Raw genomic sequence first — 18,426 nt, forward strand, 5'->3', positions numbered from 1 at the left:
GTTTCTACACGTGACAAGTCACAGGTATGGCTAATTCTACTGTGGGTTGTTGCCTACATTTGTAATAGAAGGAAATGCTGAATTTCAGTTAGAGCTTAGTAAAAATTAAAATGAAATTTTTCCCCACCCATGTCGTGAATTCTGTCTGAGATCGTCAGAAACCCCTTGCCTTAAAACGTCACCCTTTCCTCTTATGCTGTGTGATCTTCAGGGGCAAACTCATTGCACCTGCTGCTGCCCCCCAGCTGCAGTCTCCCTGTGTGTGCAGTGACTCTCGATGTGTGGACCTCCCATCCCAGCAGGGGATTGGAACGCCACACCTGGATCTCCTGCAACCCCCTACACATCCACCATGGCGGCCCACAGGACCTCACACTCGGCCTCCGAAAGCCAGCTCCTCGGCTTGGCCTTCCTACCCCTGCTCCTCCCGCCAGCCTGCTCTTCCTCCTGTGTTCCCAGCTCTGTAGATGGCACTCACAGCCCACACATGGCTCAGGCCCCAAACCTAGCTTGAGCAAGGGGACTAGCGAGCACCCCTGCTGCCAGGATTACCGCCCCAGCCTCCTTGACAAAGTTGGTGAAGGTGTAAGCTTGTGAGTTTTAAAGTACTGGTCTGCCCTTCACTTTACCTGGAATGTCTTCTAAATTGCTACTCACCCTACAAGGCCTGATTCTTCCTTCTTTATCTTTCCGACATGCACATCTAGTCACTTTCTGGTTTAAAATCTTTTGATGACGCCTCTTTGCCTCCACGATGTGACGTCAGAAGACTCCTGCCTCCCTCGCGGCATTTTCTTCGGCAGCTCCCTCAGCCTCCCCAAGCTCCCTGTGGTCCTTCCAATGGCCTGCTCCCCATGGCGCCCTCGGCCTGGGGATCCCTTACCTGCCATGTCGCCTTCAGGTCTCAGTTCTGTGGCTGCTTCACTGGAAAGCCTTTCTCAGCCTGTGTCACTATGAGGACTGTCCACAGAGCAGTTGTTGTCCAACCATTTCCACGCCCATTGTGTTTGACCAGGGTCTGGCAGGCTTTCACAAGTGCTGTGCACTCAGAAGGACAGAATTATTAAAGTGCCTGGTTAAGAGCACTGACTCCAGAGCCTAATTGGCTGTTTGATCTTGGCAAGGTACTTACCCCTTAGGTGCCTTGGTTTGCTCATCCTTAAAACTACTATAATAAGAGAGTGGTGGGATTTAAATGAGTTAATACTTGCAAAGCACTTCAGAACCATGCCTAGCTTATAAGTAAGAGCTTAAATATTAGCTATTATTATTAGTTTTAGCTTCAGTAGTGTGGGCTCATTTAAATGTCACCATCCTACTATACTTTTTGCTGGAGTTTTATTAGACTGTAGTATAATTTGAAACACAATATTTAACTGTGCTTCTGCTTCATTGAGGTTATCGGACGTCGATTTTAGCAGAAATAATTTATATGAGACAAAAGGAAATGCTTTTTTAACAGAAAGGTAGGAAGAATCTTGGGGATACAGCCTTTTAACAGAATGCTGGAGACATCGTCCCACCAGTAGTCAGCTAGTTGAATTGGGGATTTATCTGTATTTTTTCCATTTCAGAGATTATGTTGACCTCGCAGGAATTTTTCTTGCAGCTCTTTGGGTAAAGGAGAGATCAATACTATTTATCAGAGGATTTCTCTGAGAATGCAAATCATCAGATATGTTTGCAAGCCAGATCTACATAAAAGAGATGGTTTTGAATGTAATTACTTTATTTTTGGATAAGCATTCTCTTATGCTCTAGGAATATTTTGCTCTTGTGGGAAAGAACTTTTCATGATCCGTACCACACATTGTATGTGACATTTGTGTGCTCTTGTAACTGATCCTTCTCTTCCTTTTTATTTTGCTTCCAACATCAAGGTACATAGTAATATTGCCTGAGGTTTAACTCTTCCAGACTTTTCTTGGTTTTGCCACCAGGTGGGGTACTGGCTCCTTTTTAAGGCGTGAGCCACATGCCTTGAGGCTAGTTTTCTCGCTGACATAGGTGACTGTCTTGCCCCCTTCATTCTAAAGTGACCCCATGGTAAACTGTGGCGCCCTGACCTGGGCGTGGGTGGGGAGGCAGGAGGGAGTCTCCAGGTTTTTCATGTCTGATCTTGTTGAGCTAATAAGCTAGTGACTTCTGTTTCATCAGTTTTGAGTAACTTGAATTTTACCAGAAATACACATAAATCTATTCAGCAACAAGGGAGTCAAGTTTTCCTTGGAATATTTGGTTTGATTTTATGGCTTAGAAGAAACACTAGTTAGATAACCTTGACCATTATGTCTTATTTAAATAAAATAGAAATCATGGAAACAAGCCATTAGAATTGAAACTGCTTTTGGAGTTGAAAACTAGGAAAAAAATGGGTATACTGGGAACACACTACGTTAAAAAGCAGAGCACGGGTTCTTATTCTTTCTTAAGCAGTTTGCTGGAACATTATTGACTGTTTTCGGATATCAATGCTTTAGGGAAATTATTAAATACATTTTTCTAGAATGAAAAATAAATTTCTTACTTTGAAACCATACTGAGTCATATTAAGTTCCATTTTAAACTATAAAACACTACAAAATGACAAAAAAATCTTTACCTTACAAATATAACCTAAATATAGATGGTGAAACTGAATTATGAGTGATTTTCAGATATATGTACACCAAGTCAGAATCAGAAGTTAAAGAATTCTTTGATCAATTTCCCCCTTGAATGTAAATTAATTTTTAGACTTTATTGATGAGGGAGGTTTTAGGCTTATTTAATGCTATCCAAAGAAAAAAATCTGAGAATAGTGGTAGTATGTGACTTTGATTCTAAGAAACAATAATTTCATGTGTCCTTCTTAGGCAATGTGAAATTGCTGTGCTGGATGTCCACCAGCACCACGCAACTCAGACAACAGCTTAAAACAATATAAAATGAAGCGACTACTTTCACAGGGGCACCAGGTTAGTTTTATAAAACAGTATAAAACATCTTGTGGCCCTGATGGAGGGCAGACTGTATTCCTCTTGTTTAAAATGAATGTCACTGTAATACAGTGTCTCGGGGGAGAGAAGGGAGCGCGAGTTCTAAGATTGTGTGTTATAGTTTTCTTGGGTAGCAAGTACAAAAATGAAGCCTGAAGCCTTAGGTCATTCTGTCTGTGGGTTTTATTTCTCACAGCAGCCCAGTGTCTATTTAACATACGGGGAGTGGTTTCAAGTTCATTACTACAGCTTATAGGCTCAAGTGCTTTGTGGGCTTGGCCATGACTTGAGTTGCCTTTAGGGAGGCGGCCAAAGACGGGGCTTGGGAACAGACTGCTTTCCCTGTGTCTGTGCGTTCTCAGGGTAGTCACTTTCTCCCCCCTCTCGGCTATCAGCTGCTTTGGAGATTACTTTCATAGCGAGGATTCTTTCTTTAAAGCAATATGAAGCGACTCCTTTCCCAGGGGCTCCAGGTTAGTAAATGACATTTTGAACTTTCTGCTGCATGTGTCAGATTTCCTTTCTGTGCTCGCGGGGCGATGATATGACAGTCGGCATTGCATTTGTTCTGTTGCTGCATTCTTTTAGAAAATAATGCGAGTTCGTTGATCCTATCGAGGTTTGGGGGGTTATGATTCTCTTTATAATATATGCACTGTTTGACAATGTTACATGCCAGTGGAAGCCAAGCAGAAATGTGTTGGATTTGTGTTTAGAGATTTGTACTTGCTTTTAAGCATTTTCAGTTCCTTCTTCAGAATTACTTTCTCTCTGTCCTCCCACTGAATCTTCTAGGCGTAACTCTGATTTTATACCCAGGTGATTTTGGATTTTTTGGACATTAGGCAGCCGTGTGTTGCCCTCCAGCTAGTGGTGTTGTCCCTCACACTCGTGCGTGCTTGCCTCGTGCACGGTTTTCTCTTGGGCCTACTCCTTACAGCTACGATGAACCAGAATGTCATTTTCATTTTCGAAAAGTCTGGCATTTTTCTAGAATGTCTCATAAAATGCCTGCATCACAATTGATGTGGGCAGAGGGGCAAGTGGATCCAACTGAACTGAATCCCCTCCTTAGTCGTCACTGTTTTTATTCTTAAGCGATTCCTCAAAATCTGAGATCACGCTAGGAGTAAATATGACTGTAAAAACGGAGTGTACCTTGTAAAACATAAAAGTATGGCTAATAGTAATAAGATGAAATTAAGTCAATAAAATTAACTAGAGAATATCTTCCTTAATTTCATAACCTGAAGATCTAGAGAACAATTTTACTTTTGTTAATTTGTCACCAAGGCAATTCAGCGCTAAGTTGTTCCCTAAGAATAGTAGTTCAATTTGATGTTTTGATGTTTGCAACACTTTATGAAATATTCTTGCTTTTATGTTACTTTAAGGGTGCTTCAGTTCAAGGGAACATACTAGTGTTTTAAAATATGCTAATATGCTTCTGTTGTTGCCATTTGATTCTCCTCTTTTTTTTTTCCTGCCCAGAAATACAATGTTTCAGAAAGAGTCTTTTCTCGCCCTCTGTTTAAAAAAATAGAACTGAGAGAGAAAGGAGACAGAAATAGGTAGTTAAAAAAAAAATCTTTGAGGTGATTTGCTAAACTTTAAGGATCTGGGTTCCCATCTCTGTGGCTGAGGCTGAAGTTGTGAAGTTATGGCTGCCTGCCGTTCAGGCTTACGAATTTGACTACTTTATCCCCCCACAGTTGTACAGCTGTGTTACTGCCCCGTCTATGCAAATGTTTTCTTTAACAGCAAATCCATGAGGTCATTTTAGCTTTCCAGGAAAAAGCGAAGGGTCCTATGACTTGCTTAATATATGCTATTACCAAATATATATGTGCTATTATCAATTGCTAAATGCTGTTAATTTAAAATTTAGTGGAACGCTTTTGTCAATCTGATTATAGCTGCCTGGGGATTTTAAAGAACAGTGTCAACACGTCTGACTCATTGATTACTTGTTTGTGTTTAATTGGCACAGATCAAAGTCTTAAAAAGCCCACATAAAGCCCGTTTACGTCTGGTAGATCTCAGTTTCTGTGTTCCCAAGTACTTCACAGCCTTTTCTTCAAGAGATGGCAACAAAACAAAATACTGTGGATTAGAAACAGAGATAAATGATGTGGCGGAGGATAGAATAAGAGGGGAAAGTCCCTAAAAACCAGGATTTAGGATTTTCCCGAGAACATTTATTAAAATAAATTTCCTCCAAACCTGGGGAGAAAAAGAAGACTGTACAGTAGCGTGCTCAAAATCTGTAATTTTGGGATAAGTCTTATTCCTGAGTCTCGCTTTGGAACACGTGGCATTGCGGTTCTCGTTCTCATCTTGCTGGACTGGTTTAGTTTTGTTGCATCTCTGCCTTTTGGCTAAAACCAACTTGGGACGAGCATTTTTCTCATTCCATACCATCTAATTTTGAGTTAAGCTTTGAGCTGATTAATTTTTATCCAACGTGCTTTCCATGCTATCCAGATGGCTTAAGAACCTAGCTGATGATCCAGAAGCATGTGATTCCTTTTTTCTTTTAAAGTGAACCTGAGTTTCAAAGTTGGAGACAAGTCCTTAGGCAAACTATTTCAGCATGAACTGGCCCACCCGAAACATCGGGAAAATTAAATGGCAGTAGAAGATCAGGACTGTGAGGAAAGAAATGAAGAACTAGGAGTAATTGTGATGTTAAAAGTGGGTTTTCTGGCTGCTGAACCTTGAAAATTTTTCACCTGTTGGCCAGTCCCCTTCACACCCCAGATTGTTCGTTCCGGTTCATAGTCTTGGTCTTCGCGGTGCCTGTTTTGGGAGGTGTCGACTCGATCTGCAGTTTCTGGCCTTTGCAGATTCATGTAATGGCTACCGTGAACAGTGCCACCCCTGCTTTTTCATGCCTATCCATTCCCCCGGGTTCTTCCTGCGCTTAACTTGCTCACTGACGGCGCCAATGAGCATGGGTCTTGTGATTATGTATCAGAAAGTGGGGACAGAAAGGGGAGTAGTCTATGATGTCACCCAGCCCAGAAATTCATTGTTAGTAATGACAGTAAATACTAACTTCCCAAAGGGATTGCAGAGGCTGAGCACGGATTTTACTCCCAGGCGGATCTGACCACAGACCTCCCCAGTCCTGTCTTTCCATCTGAAGAACCCAATTTAAGTTTGACCTTCTGGCATTTCTGGGGGTGATGGTAATAGTAGTCATGGCAGGAGTAGTAGAGGTAGTAGAAATAATAATAATAATAATAATAATAATAATAATAATAATACCTAACACTCAAGAAGCATTTCCTAAGGGCTGTCCCTATTCTAAGCCTCTTATTTAATCCTCACAACAACCCTAAAAGGTCGGTTGTCTTTATTACCCCCATTTTACTGTGGGAGAAACTGTCCCAGGAAGGTTTTGTAATTTGTCCCAAGTCCTAGCAGTTAGGAAGCAGCATGAACAGTATTGTGCCTCAGAGGGGTGCTGTGGTGGGAAAATTGATATGGTAAGTTGATGTTCTTGGGCAATATAATCCAATATTTATTATGAATGAGAAGCAACCATGTAAACACTGATGTCTGTGCTGCTCTTCATACTGAAAGATGCTTCTGTTGACCCACTGTCAACCAATAAGGCATGTCCTTTGTGTTCTTTTTCTACTGGGTGGGGAGTGAATTTGTGCTGTGCTGTCTCACCTGTTCTGCTCGTGACCAATGGCAAGAACCTGGTGACCAATGGCAGGATATAGAGGTTGCCTATGGTCAGTAAACAAGACCAGTGGAAAATAAGCTCACAGCATTAAAAGCTGTCTTTTGACTGCATAAGCTCATCTTGGAACTTTTGAGACTTTTTAAGGCTAAAATAATGAAACCACTAAGGCTAAGAACTTGTACCTTCTCATTGTTTAGCTTTAATTTGGCCTGTGTGAGTGTCCTCTTCATTCTTGCCCAGTGTGATTTCCTGCTGATAATCAGAATTCTGGGTCTTTCGTCAGTCCTGAAGTCTTCTTGAGGCTTAGTGGAAGGCCAAGAATACGAGACATGTATTTCCTTTAAAAACATAAATGTACATTTGAAAATGTTGGGTAAATAGCTTATTCTAGATTTGGTCAAAACCTAAACACGTGAGTTCTATACAGAAGTTTGGAATCTTTAACTATATATAAAAGTCTAGCCCATAGATTAAGGAGCTAAGTTAGAAAAAAAAGGAAAGAAAAAAGTCAATATAAATTCTGATCTTTGGATGGGGAAGCACTTTCTCTTCCTAAAACCAATAAAAGAAATCACAGAAGGAATAGGGCAATAGGTTGGAATTGTTCAAGTAGGAGTGTAAAAGCCTTAAATACAAAAATACTCGCCGAAGCATAATTTTTTGTGAAAAGTTGGAAATAAAACGTATCATAGTAGAAGAAAATTACATGATGGGCCATTATGCAACTATTACAACTTTATTTATGAAAAGTTGTTATAGGAGGAAATGGTCATGATAGACCTAGAAGTTAAAACACTGGATATCAAACTATTTGTACATCAGATACTTTGCCACGTTTAAAATATATCTATCTCTGTGTGTGTTATATTTAGGGAGCCAGCAGAAAGGATGGTCACCTTAAGTTAATAAGAGTTGATGGATTATTTTGAAGGTGGGAATTTCTGGTAGTTTATATTTTCTCCTTATACTTTTCTGCATATTAATTTTGTTTTTAAAGATTGGCACCTGAGCTAACATCTGTTACCAATCTTCTTTCTTCTTCTTCTTCTCTTCCTCCTCTTCCCCCTCCCCTGCCCCATACATAGTTGTATATTCTAGTTGTGAGTGCCTCTGGTTGTGCTATGTGGGACACCATCTCAGCGTGGCCTGATGAGTGGTGCCATGTCTGCGCCCAGGATCCGAACCCGCGAAACCCTGGGTCGCCGAAGCGGAGCGCATGAACTTAACCACTTGGCCATGGGGCCAGCCCCTGCATATTAATATTTTTAAACATGATTACTTTATATGTATTTGAAAAAATAAAAATGACTCATGAAGAGAAATAAAATGAGAACAAGATATACCAAAATTTAATAGTAAATTAACATATCCGCAATCTAAGGTGGTGGTTCTAAGAATGATTTTAATTTTCCTCAAACAGTTTGTAAATTTAAAATTTATTTAAGAAGAATTTATTATTTTCATATTACAAATTAAAACAGATTAGGTTAGAGTTGAGACAAGATCAATTTTTATAAAAGAGAGAATAGTTCTACTTTGAAAAACAATTATTTTGCTGCATTTATGCATTAATTTAAGAAACTGCCTTCTGATTTTTATGCATGAGGGGTAAAATTTTAGTCAGATGTTATAGCTCATCAAGTTATAAGATAGATAGTTTATTTAATAAGGGATGAGGGGAGAAGGCTCACTTAAATCCTTGAAATGTCAGACCAGGAAAGACACTTTCATGGATTTCAGTGTGTCTTGATAACGCTTCCTTGTTCTAAGAGAAGTTGATGATGTTTCCAAAAGGACAAGTCAGCATGCTGAGACAGTTCTTAGAAGAGATGATTAAACTGGAATAATGAAGATGGAAGAGAATTTTAGAGCAGCTGACTGTATTCTTCCCCCTCCTCATTTTACAGATGAAGCCCAGAATGATGGAGTCCCCGAGGCCACAAAGTTCTAATACACTCAGTTGGAGCCTTTTGATGTCTTTTGACTCATCCGTTGCTACTATTTGTATATTCCATTCCGTCCATTTAAAAACGTTTTAGTAATGATGAATGAAATTATGTTTCCGTTTTTCCTGTGTTGGTAAAAATAAAAAACTAATAGTATTCAGTTCGTACCTAATGACATTTGAGAAAGAGGCTGAAGGCCCTTTACTGCTTCCAAGGAAAACTTACCAACTTCACAGACATGGTCTTTAGACTCGTCATTGTTGTTGGAACATTTTGTTCTTGGGTACAGGCTTAAAGCACATCTGGTTTCCATGTTTATTCTGGAAGAGAGCAGCCACAAGGACGAGATAGCAATTGATTCTGAACCCTGGGAATTGCTTTTTAAAAGCTTTATTGATACAGTGTAATTTACATATCACAAAGTTGAGCCCTTTAAAGTGTACAATTCAGTGGTTTTTAGGGTATTTACAGAGTTGTGTAACCATCACCATAACGTAATTTTAGAACATTTTCATCACCCAGAAGAAACCTTTACCCACTCTCCCTTCCCTCCATCTTTTCTTCCCGCAGCCCTAGGCCACTATTCCACTTTCTGCCTCTCTGGATTTGCCAAATCTGCACATTACATATGAATAGAGTCACACATTAGGTGACAAAGCTGGAAATTTTAATTTGATGCTCAAAGACCACTTAGACGAACATGGCCTGGTTATTGTGTGGGCTCTTTCTTCTCAACAGTGTCCTAAAGTATGAGATTAAGACCAAGTGAACTCAGTGTTGTCGCTTATTTATTAGATTAAGTGGCTTATTTTTGTTTTCTGGAGTCGTCATATTCAAGATTCAAATAAAAATATTCAATATTTAAATTAAAAAACTAAACGGGAGTACATACCCATTAATATGAGATTGTTGTAGGCTATATATAGCAATATAACTACTATATATTAGGTGCTTACCATGGGTTAAGCTAGAATTAGAACCCAAACTGACCCCAAAATTATATAATTATAATGTAAACTTGCCTACTCAACCAGTTTTCTTGTTAATAGTTCTATTTTTCAGAATGTTCTTATACGTGTTAAACTGAAACGTACACTCTTGTCGATATCTCCCTGCCCTTGATTCTCATAAGTCACCTTCTCCATGGAGAAGCAAGCCCCTAATCAGAGAGACCCCCAGATGTCTGAAAACCATTATCATGGCCCTCACCCTGCCTTGCTCTCTTGCTCAAACATGCAGGGTTATTTTTTATTGTTCTGCAGATTACATAGTCCAACATACTGTAACTGTTGCTTTTTCCTGGAATATGCTTTCTTTCGAGTATGCTCAGTGAACTCCTATCTGGTCTTCAAGACTTCTTTACAGTGTACCTCCCCAGCAGTAACCTCCCCCAACCCCCAGATTGAGCTCTTCCTCCTCTGGGCTCCCACTGCACTTCTCCTCACACTCTGAGAATTAGCTGTTAAAAGCCTGTCTCCTCCTCCTGGACTATGAGCCCTTGACAGAGCTGTTGACCTTTGTGCTCCTAAACCCCATCCCAGTACCTGACGTGGTAATTGTTCAATACGATGGAAGAGAGAATTTTGATCTTACTTCACATGGATTCCTACCTATACCTGGTTTTACAGAGGTATCAGTTACAAGAAATGTCTTTGGACAAAAGATATGTAGGTAAACGTTGACTGAGTGCTGAGGCAGATGACCTAAAAGCCACAACCTCTTGGACCAAAAGTAGCGTCATCTGGGGAATAAGACTGTGAAGGCCTTTCAGTTGTTTATTGTGCCATTCATTTCACCTGGTAAAAGCATCCACTAATCACCTGATGTAAGCAAGGTGCTTATTTGTTGGGTAAGGTTGATACCCACTGCCTTTGCTCAGAGAGATTTAGATAAAATGATTGTAACATGACAATGAAGTTGAATCACCGAGTTCACAGTAAGCTTAAACCCAGTGTTCAAATAAATGTTGATAAGAAGAGATAGTCTGAAGTTATGCTTCTGTTTTAATGTGAGATCTTAGCAATCTTTCAAAGAGTATGGATGGGGTTTTTCCTTAAAGCATGGATAGAGGGTTAATTTAAGAAAAAGTATGTAACTGGGGCAATAAGGGAGCTGGGCCTGCATCTGAAGGAAAGAATGTGGGTCTCACCAAGAGTTTGCTGTAATTCATAAAACTGGTCTGCATCTTAAATGGGCTCATTAGGGCCCAACTGAAACAGTCTACCTGGAGTAGGTCAGGCACTGGTAGTATTTTCTGAGAGTCTCAGTACTTACAAGGTGCCGACTCTGAGGGCTAGATTCATACTTCTCCACTCCGTGGTTCTGGGAGATGCTGCCTCTTGCTACCTGAGTTTGAATTTGTCTTCTCCATCCAAATGGAGTCCTTTGTTACAATACCAGACACCCCAGTGAATCCATCTTCTTCTCCTTTCACTTTTTCCCAGTGTTGTAGTAGCTTTTCTCTAGACGGTGGAGCCCGTGCTGGTGGAGGCCTAGCGGCGCCACTTCTGCTGGGAGTGGTCCCAGAGGTCTGCTCTAGGTCTGGAGGAGGAAGAGGCAGGCGTGGAGTTCTAGAGTTAGAGTGGACACAGGTTGTAGCCTCTGAGACCAAGAGTGAGGCTTTTCTGGAGAGTGCTGACAGGGGGCCATCCAGGCCCTGAGGGCACACTTCCTGTTTTAGGAAGCTTTCCATTTCCTAGGGCTCTTTATTCCTAGAGAGCTCAAAGTGTTAGAACGTTCTTCTTTATGCTGAAGCGACGTGGGCCTCTCTAGAGTAGCCAGCCTTGTCTTCCAGCTCTGTCCCCTGGAACTGCAGAGGAAACATCTGCTACACCCGTAGGTCTTGGTATGTGTGAGAGGCGTGTCATTTTTGTTCAGCCTAAAAACTCCAGATTCTTCCAACTGTTTCTGGTTATATCATGTTTTTCAGACTTCTCCAACCTGGCTCTATTCTCTGACTGTCCACGGTGTGCCTTTGTTGTTCTGTGGCCCGCAGAATGAACACAGCACTTCGAGTGTAGACTGACAGGCAGGCTAGGATCATTGACTGCTTTTCTGGATACTGTTCTTCTGACAATGCAGCCCAAGAGGGCATCTGCTCTTAGAAATTAATAATAGTAACATGTGCCATTTTGGGGGGGCAGTTACTATTTTCAAGGCAATATGACAAAGTACCTTAGTGCCTTATATATGTTATCCAATTTAATCTTCACAACAATACTGGGGTAGTAATACTATTGTATTTCCTTGATTCTAAGACACTGTTAATGGCGAGATGCACCATCAATTAAATTTCAGCTTTTCAGGGAAAATAGAGGAAGGAAAATACCATCACATTAAATGTAGACATAAAATGGAATAGTCTCATGCCAGCTTCAGAAAAGTTAAAATGTGTGTGTTTTGGGGGAAGGAGCAGAGAAAAGACATCTTAGAATGAAGGAAATATGGCGTCTTCAGTCTACAGGTGGGGAGATCAAGCTTAAGGTACTGCAGTAACTGGCACAGTCTGCAGAAGGGAGAACCAGGAGCAGACTCAGCTCTGCTGACTGCTGGGTGTGCTCCCACCGTCCACGCTACTCCATCCCAAGAAGCCCCAAAGTGAAGTTGGTTCATCCCGGATTTCCGGGGCTTTCTCCCAAAATACCTGTCAATCCAGGCAACCCTGGCCTGTACTTGTGAGTGTGTTTAAACCTAAATGCAGATGTCTACGTTTGTCTTTGGCAGTGAACAACCTTCTGTATGTCCCTTTCTCCATATTTTTAGAGTGTGGTTACCAGATCCAAGGGAATACATGTTTTTGAGGCTCTACAGACTCATGTCTAAATTATGTCTGAAAGTGGCGTATTCATTAACAATGCCACCAGCAGTGAGGTTGGGTTAGCACAATTGTTATAAGTTTTTAATACAATTCAGTCCTGGCTCTCATTCGGATTGGGAATTTGAGTCTGTTGCGGGAAACTCATGCATTTGATGCTCTTCTGGGATTCCTGGGGACCCCTGAATCCCCATCCTAGGCTGACTCAGGCCTGTGGGTTACTCCCTCAGTGCTCCTTCGTAGTTAATATGTGCCTCCCTGTTGTTGTGGCCTCTGGACTCGGTTCTGAGTCAGAATCCTCGGGGGCCCCGCTGCCCTCAACTCTGCTCTGCTCCCACTTCCCCTCTGACTTTGAGCATGCTCACCTCCCTCCTTTTCCTTTATTGTAAAACCATGGGTTATTGATGTAATTTATTAAAAAATCTCTGATGGATCCGGAGGATGATTCATGACAGTAACAGACTAAGTGGGTTGAGAATTAAAAGCAGTTCTTTCTGTAGATCCACTGTGGTTGAAGGAGGGCTGTCTTGCATATCTGGATGATTAATTAGCAAAAAATCCGTTCTGAGTGTTCTAGTTCTCCCTAGATGAAGACAGGGAGGAAGTAGAAAGTGTCGAGAGTGTATAGTTGAAGGTTTTAAGGAAAAGAAACTGCCTGGTAGATTTCAAACGACAAAAAGGATAAAACTGAAGAGAAAGAATGTCCACTTCTTAGCTTCGGGAAGTATAGATTTGTGACTAGGAGATAAATATACTGTATTTTTTATTTTAAAACTGGGAGTAAAGAAAAAAGTCAAATATACACCTCACCTACTAAGACCACTTTTAGTTATGTGGATAGCTTTTATATGTGAAGTTATTGGGGTTTTATAACTCTGTTTAAACAGGTGAGAAATACTGAGTAACAATTACATTCATCAGGTGCTTCTTTGGACTCTGACTCATAGCCCAACATCCTCATACCTCTTGGAGAGGACAGTTACTGTCCTGTACTTGGCTACAAATATAGGCCACTTTCTGTCTAAAAATATAGGTGTGCCACATAAAGAGAAAATCATAAACCATATTGAAATAATTCAAATTATATCAAGTTTAAACTCAAATTTAAGTTGACTTTAGTGTTGTATTGTGCTCAAAAAATGTGTTAATATTAAAAAGGATAAATTTACCTCCATAAGATGTGCCTCCTGGGTGGTGAATGAAGATGGTAATATCATACAGCTCTTGAGTATTATCAGTCCACGGCACAGCTCTACTCTTTGCCTGATGAATCATTCAGTATTTGCCAAAGACAATGTATTTTTTTATACATAATTTTTTTTTTTTTTTTTTTTTTTGCTGGGGAAGATTCACCATGATCTAACATCTTTTGCTAATCTTCCTCTCTTTTTTTTTCCCCCCTTCCCCAAAGCCCTAGTACCTAGTTATATATTCCAGTTGTAGGCCTTCTATGTCTTCCATGCGAGCTGCTGCCATGGTGTGGCTACTGACAGCTAGTGGTGTGGTTTTGCGCCCAGGAACTGAACCCTGGCCACTGAAGCAGAGCACACCAAACTTTAACCACTAGGCCATCAGGGCTGGCTCCTAAATGTATTTTTATTTGCTAGCTGATAGTGCTTCTAAAGTCACAGGTTTGGAAATTTTTAGAAGGTAGTGGAACTAATGATATACTCCCTATGGATTCAGGCGTTGCCTCCATCATCAGTTCCCTAGGGATCTTTATAGGTCCTTTATAAATATCTGTGTGCCATTATCCAGGTGAATTAAGGTCCTGATACAGCCACAGCAAGCTGGTTTTGTTCTCCCCGAGTATAACACTTCTGTGATATTTTCCTTCTCAGACCTTCTTCCCTCCTGTCATTAAAATAAGTATCATTTTGGAGCTGGTCGAAACCACTGCCTTTCAAACTACTGTCCCTATGAATCACCTGGATATCTTGTGAAAATGCACATCCTGTTTCTGGGATGTGGCCAAGATTCTTCATTTCCAGCAAGCTTCGGGGTGATGCCTGTGCTCCAGGTCTACAGACCACACTTTGAGTAAGACGGATCTCAAGGTTTTTACTGTCAGTGCTTCCCGGGGAGACAGGTGGTGGGAAAGGCGAGCGATAAAACAAACATTAAATGGAAGCACCTCATGTGTTCATTGATGACCGTGATGACTTTGCCAGGTCCCCAGCTGGGTTCAGAGAGGCAGCAGGGCACACTGATTAAGAACCTCGGGCCCCACAGTCCTCTCTGCCACCCAGCAGTTGAGTCACATGGGCACATTACTAGTCTCTCTAAACCTCAGTTTCTGAATTTGTGATGTGCAGATAATATGAAAAACTCCTTTATAAGGTTGTGATGATTAAATGATACAATGCATATAAAGTATTTAGTAAGTGCTTGCTAAATGTTAGCTATTAGTAGTAATAATTCAGAAAGCATTTATTGAACACCTACTACATACCTGCAATGTTAAGATAGGTATGTAAAGATTAAAACGCAACACTTTAATTTCAACAGAGATTGAATTGGTTTATTTGGGAGTCCCTGGAGATTTATTTAAGATTAGATTTAAACTTGTAACTCCAAGACCAGTACCCTTCCTGCCTAATTCTTTCCATATGCTCATGGGCTGTTTCTTATGATGTGTAGTCATGTTAAAGCAAACCTGGTTTTAAACAACTTTAATTAAGTGAAACCCATGCTCTGAGTCACAGTGGATTCAACATGTCCTAACTTTTAAAACCAAAAGTGAGTTATGTTTGGTTCATTGTGTATGCTTGAGTTATCTCTGAGGATAGAAATTAAAGGATAGGTTTTTGTTTTGTATCTTATCGGCTGAATTGTTTTTCTGATCAACCGGAACTGAGCGATGTGAAAGGATAGACATAATCAATTTCTGTTCCAGTGGATCAAATTCTGAGCATACACCTGCCTTCCATTTCGGCATCTACCTTTTAAAGTGATTTCAAAAGGACCGTCTTTGCATGAACTAACTTGTTTTTCTAATACAGACTGAAAAATTTGCACCCTGCCTCTTTTCCAACAAGCACCCAGCACAGACACATGTGAGGAGCTCAGTATTCCTACTTTTCACTCATCTTTTGTACCTTTCTTTGGAATCCTGTCTTGAAAAGGAAATGACCACTGACCAGAATTTATCATTTCTTTACCTAATTGTTTCTCTCGTTACTGAGACTTGTGTGCTTTATCTTTTCTTTTTTTTTGTGAGGAAGACTAGCCCTGAGCTAACACCTGTTGCCGATCTTCCTCTTTTTGCTTGAGGAACATTGTGGCTGAGCTACCCATCTTCCTTTATTTTGTATGTGGGATGCTGCCACAGCATGGCCCAATGAGAAGTGCATAAGTCTGCATCTGGGATCCAAACCTGTGAATCCAGGCCACCAAAGTGGAGTGTGTGAACTTAACTATTACACTACTGGGCTGGCCCTTTGCATGCTTTTTCTGAGTTTAAAATAGTTCTTTTTGTGATACATATTTTGTAATTTTTTAAAAAGATTCTTGTTTGATGGAAACTCCCCAATGTGACTGTTGTGTTTGTGAAAACATCATAATCTTGCTGAGCAGAGTCTTGAAATAGTGAAAACAGTGGAATTAAAGCAATATTCAGTGTCGGCGTTGACAGATTGCTTTCTTTGAGTGTTTTGACAATGTCTTTTTCCCTCATTTTTTTGGTTATAGTAGCAATTTGTTTATTTTAGTCATAAGAAATGTGAAAGTGATTTTGGCTGCTGGTTATTCCTCTGTAGAATCAAGGAAGATTGCCGGCTCTTTCTTTGAGTATTGATGTATGTTGATTGATTTTTACGACTCTGCTTATTATTCCTGTGTCTTTCCAGATTTTTACAAAAATAGCTTCATTGGAATATAATTCACAAACCATAAAATTCACTCATTTAAGGTGTACAATTCAAAGGTTTTTAGTACATTTATAGAATTGTCTTGACAGATTTTTGCCAGTACGTTTTTCTTTTCTCTTTCAACTCTGTCTGTCCAAACCCCTCCATATTACCATTCCTTTAATGAATTTTACTACTACTTACAGTTTGGGCAGATATAGCTGCCTTAACAGTGAATTCTCAGAAGCTCCCAACTTAAAGCACTTCCTGATTACATTGTGGCTTTTTATTAAGTTTTCATGAGTGCTGTTTTAACGATGAATCAATAATCTGTCAACTATGCCCATGTCTCACTGAGCCTGGTCTGTTTCTCATTACTCCTCCCTCCTTCCTTCCCCCTAAACCTCTCCATCCACACACATCCAGTTTAGCCTGTTTACCTTAAATATTGCATTGTGTCTCAAATGTGACAGAACTGAACTCTGATGGTCCCATTAGGGTGTTAGTTTACACAGCTGAAATTCATCTGGAAATCATTGTGCACTGCAGTAACTTTATAAGAAGAGCAGAGCCAGTTTTCTGTTTAGCCCAGTATCTTTTTTTATTTGTGAAAGAGCACCATTGTTCAGCCAGGTAATAAAAAAAAAAAATAACCAATTGAGAGTGATGTTACTTATCCTACAAAATCCTCTTTGGGGCAGTCCCAACTTATTGTTATTGAATGCTTTTTAGCTCCAGGCCTCCAGCATCAAAATCAGGGAATGGGATGTGGTGGGTGGAGGCTTTGGTATAAAATCTAAATGCCTTAACATCACCTGCCCTGTACCCTGTGCCCAGCTGCACTGCACCATTTTTCACTTCCTAAAACCTGCCATGGTTATGGAGATAAAATATAGTGGTCAGACTGAAGAGATTTGTAGGGTTTGGCAGGACTTAGTTGATTGGATAGGGAGAGTTAGGGAAAGAGAATTGCAAGGATGAGTTCCAGGATTTGGTTTATGCAGCTGGGCAGATGATGTTTCCAATTCATTCAGGAAGGAAACAAAGGAAGAGAAAATGTTTTGGGATTTGGAAGATGATGAATTCTTTTTTGAGCATATTAAGTTCACCTGATGGGGAAGTTCATAGGCAGTTGGATATATTGATCTCAAGCATAGGAAAAAGAACAAGACTGGAGACAGTTACTGAGAGCCTGGTAGACATGAGTGACCGGGAATACAGAGATGGCCTCTGCCGTCAGGGAGTCACCAGTCATCCAGGGGAGGCAGAGACCAAGTGGAAAGGAATGGACTCAATGGTGGATATCACCTGGGAACCATAGAAACATCAAGGAAAGGAAACACCAGCATGTACTGTAACCATTAAAATGAGTGAGAGTTGGGTCGAGTGGGAAAGAATGATTCTAGGACCCTGAAGAATACTAGCATATAAATGTTGAACAGAAGAAGAACAGCCTCAAAAAAGATTCCATCTCAGTGGCCAGAGAGGGAGGATGCCAACTAGGAGGGTGTAGGAACATGAAGCCAAGAGACTCTTAAGGAGAATGAAGTTAGGGCTATGTAACAGAAAGGTTAGGTGAGATAAGAATGGGGAGGAGTCCTCTGGACTGCTTAGTATGCAGGAGGTTATGAACTTGGTGAAACCTGGTGGAGTGTAGAGGTGGAGGCCAGTTACAGTGGGTTGAAGAATGAGGGAGGAGTGATGAAACCTAAGGAGCAAATAGATAGCTTAAAAAGTTGGCCTCGAAAAGGGAATGAGATAGCTGGATAGGCTCAGGTGAGGTCGGAGTCTGTAAACACTAGTCCATGCAGCTGAATGCTTTTTCTGCACCCATGTTTAGAAACTTTGGGGAGGGGCCAAGAAGGCAGGTAGTTGGATTGGCCCAGGATTGGGTTTTTCTAGATGACTGCAACAGAAGGACAATGGGACAAGCGAGTAGAGGTTTTCAGCAGGAGAGGAGTTAGAGTTGTGGATCGTGTGCTCTCAGCTGGATGCACAGGGCATGAGGCCTGGAAGGGATGAGGGAGAGTTCACAGCTTGTCGGAGATGCAGTAGTTGCCGGCTATCAAAGCTTCTTGGACACATGTTGCCTTCGCTCTGTTCTACCCCATAGTGTGATGACTTCCTGGTTTTCATAATGAGT

The 18,426-nt window shown here is 40.8% G+C and overlaps 1 protein-coding gene across 4 annotated transcripts in view; it reads left to right on the top strand.

Annotated features, from left to right (window-relative positions):
* PLD1 (phospholipase D1) overlaps positions 1–18,426 on the top strand; it is a 198,217-nt gene that overhangs the window by 37,816 nt on the left and 141,975 nt on the right. For 2 of the 4 annotated variants that reach the window (XM_046657934.1, XM_046657936.1), the window contains exon 1: positions 3,290–3,451. The exons of the other annotated variants lie outside the window; for them this stretch is intronic. The gene's annotated coding sequence lies outside the window, so the exon portion shown is untranslated. Of the gene's footprint in view, positions 1–3,289; positions 3,452–18,426 lie in introns of those variants that run through there. 4 annotated transcript variants of the gene reach the window in all.

The sequence above is a fragment of the Equus quagga genome, chromosome 4 (genome assembly GCF_021613505.1).
Source record: "Equus quagga isolate Etosha38 chromosome 4, UCLA_HA_Equagga_1.0, whole genome shotgun sequence".
Taxonomy (NCBI): Eukaryota; Metazoa; Chordata; class Mammalia; order Perissodactyla; family Equidae; genus Equus; species Equus quagga.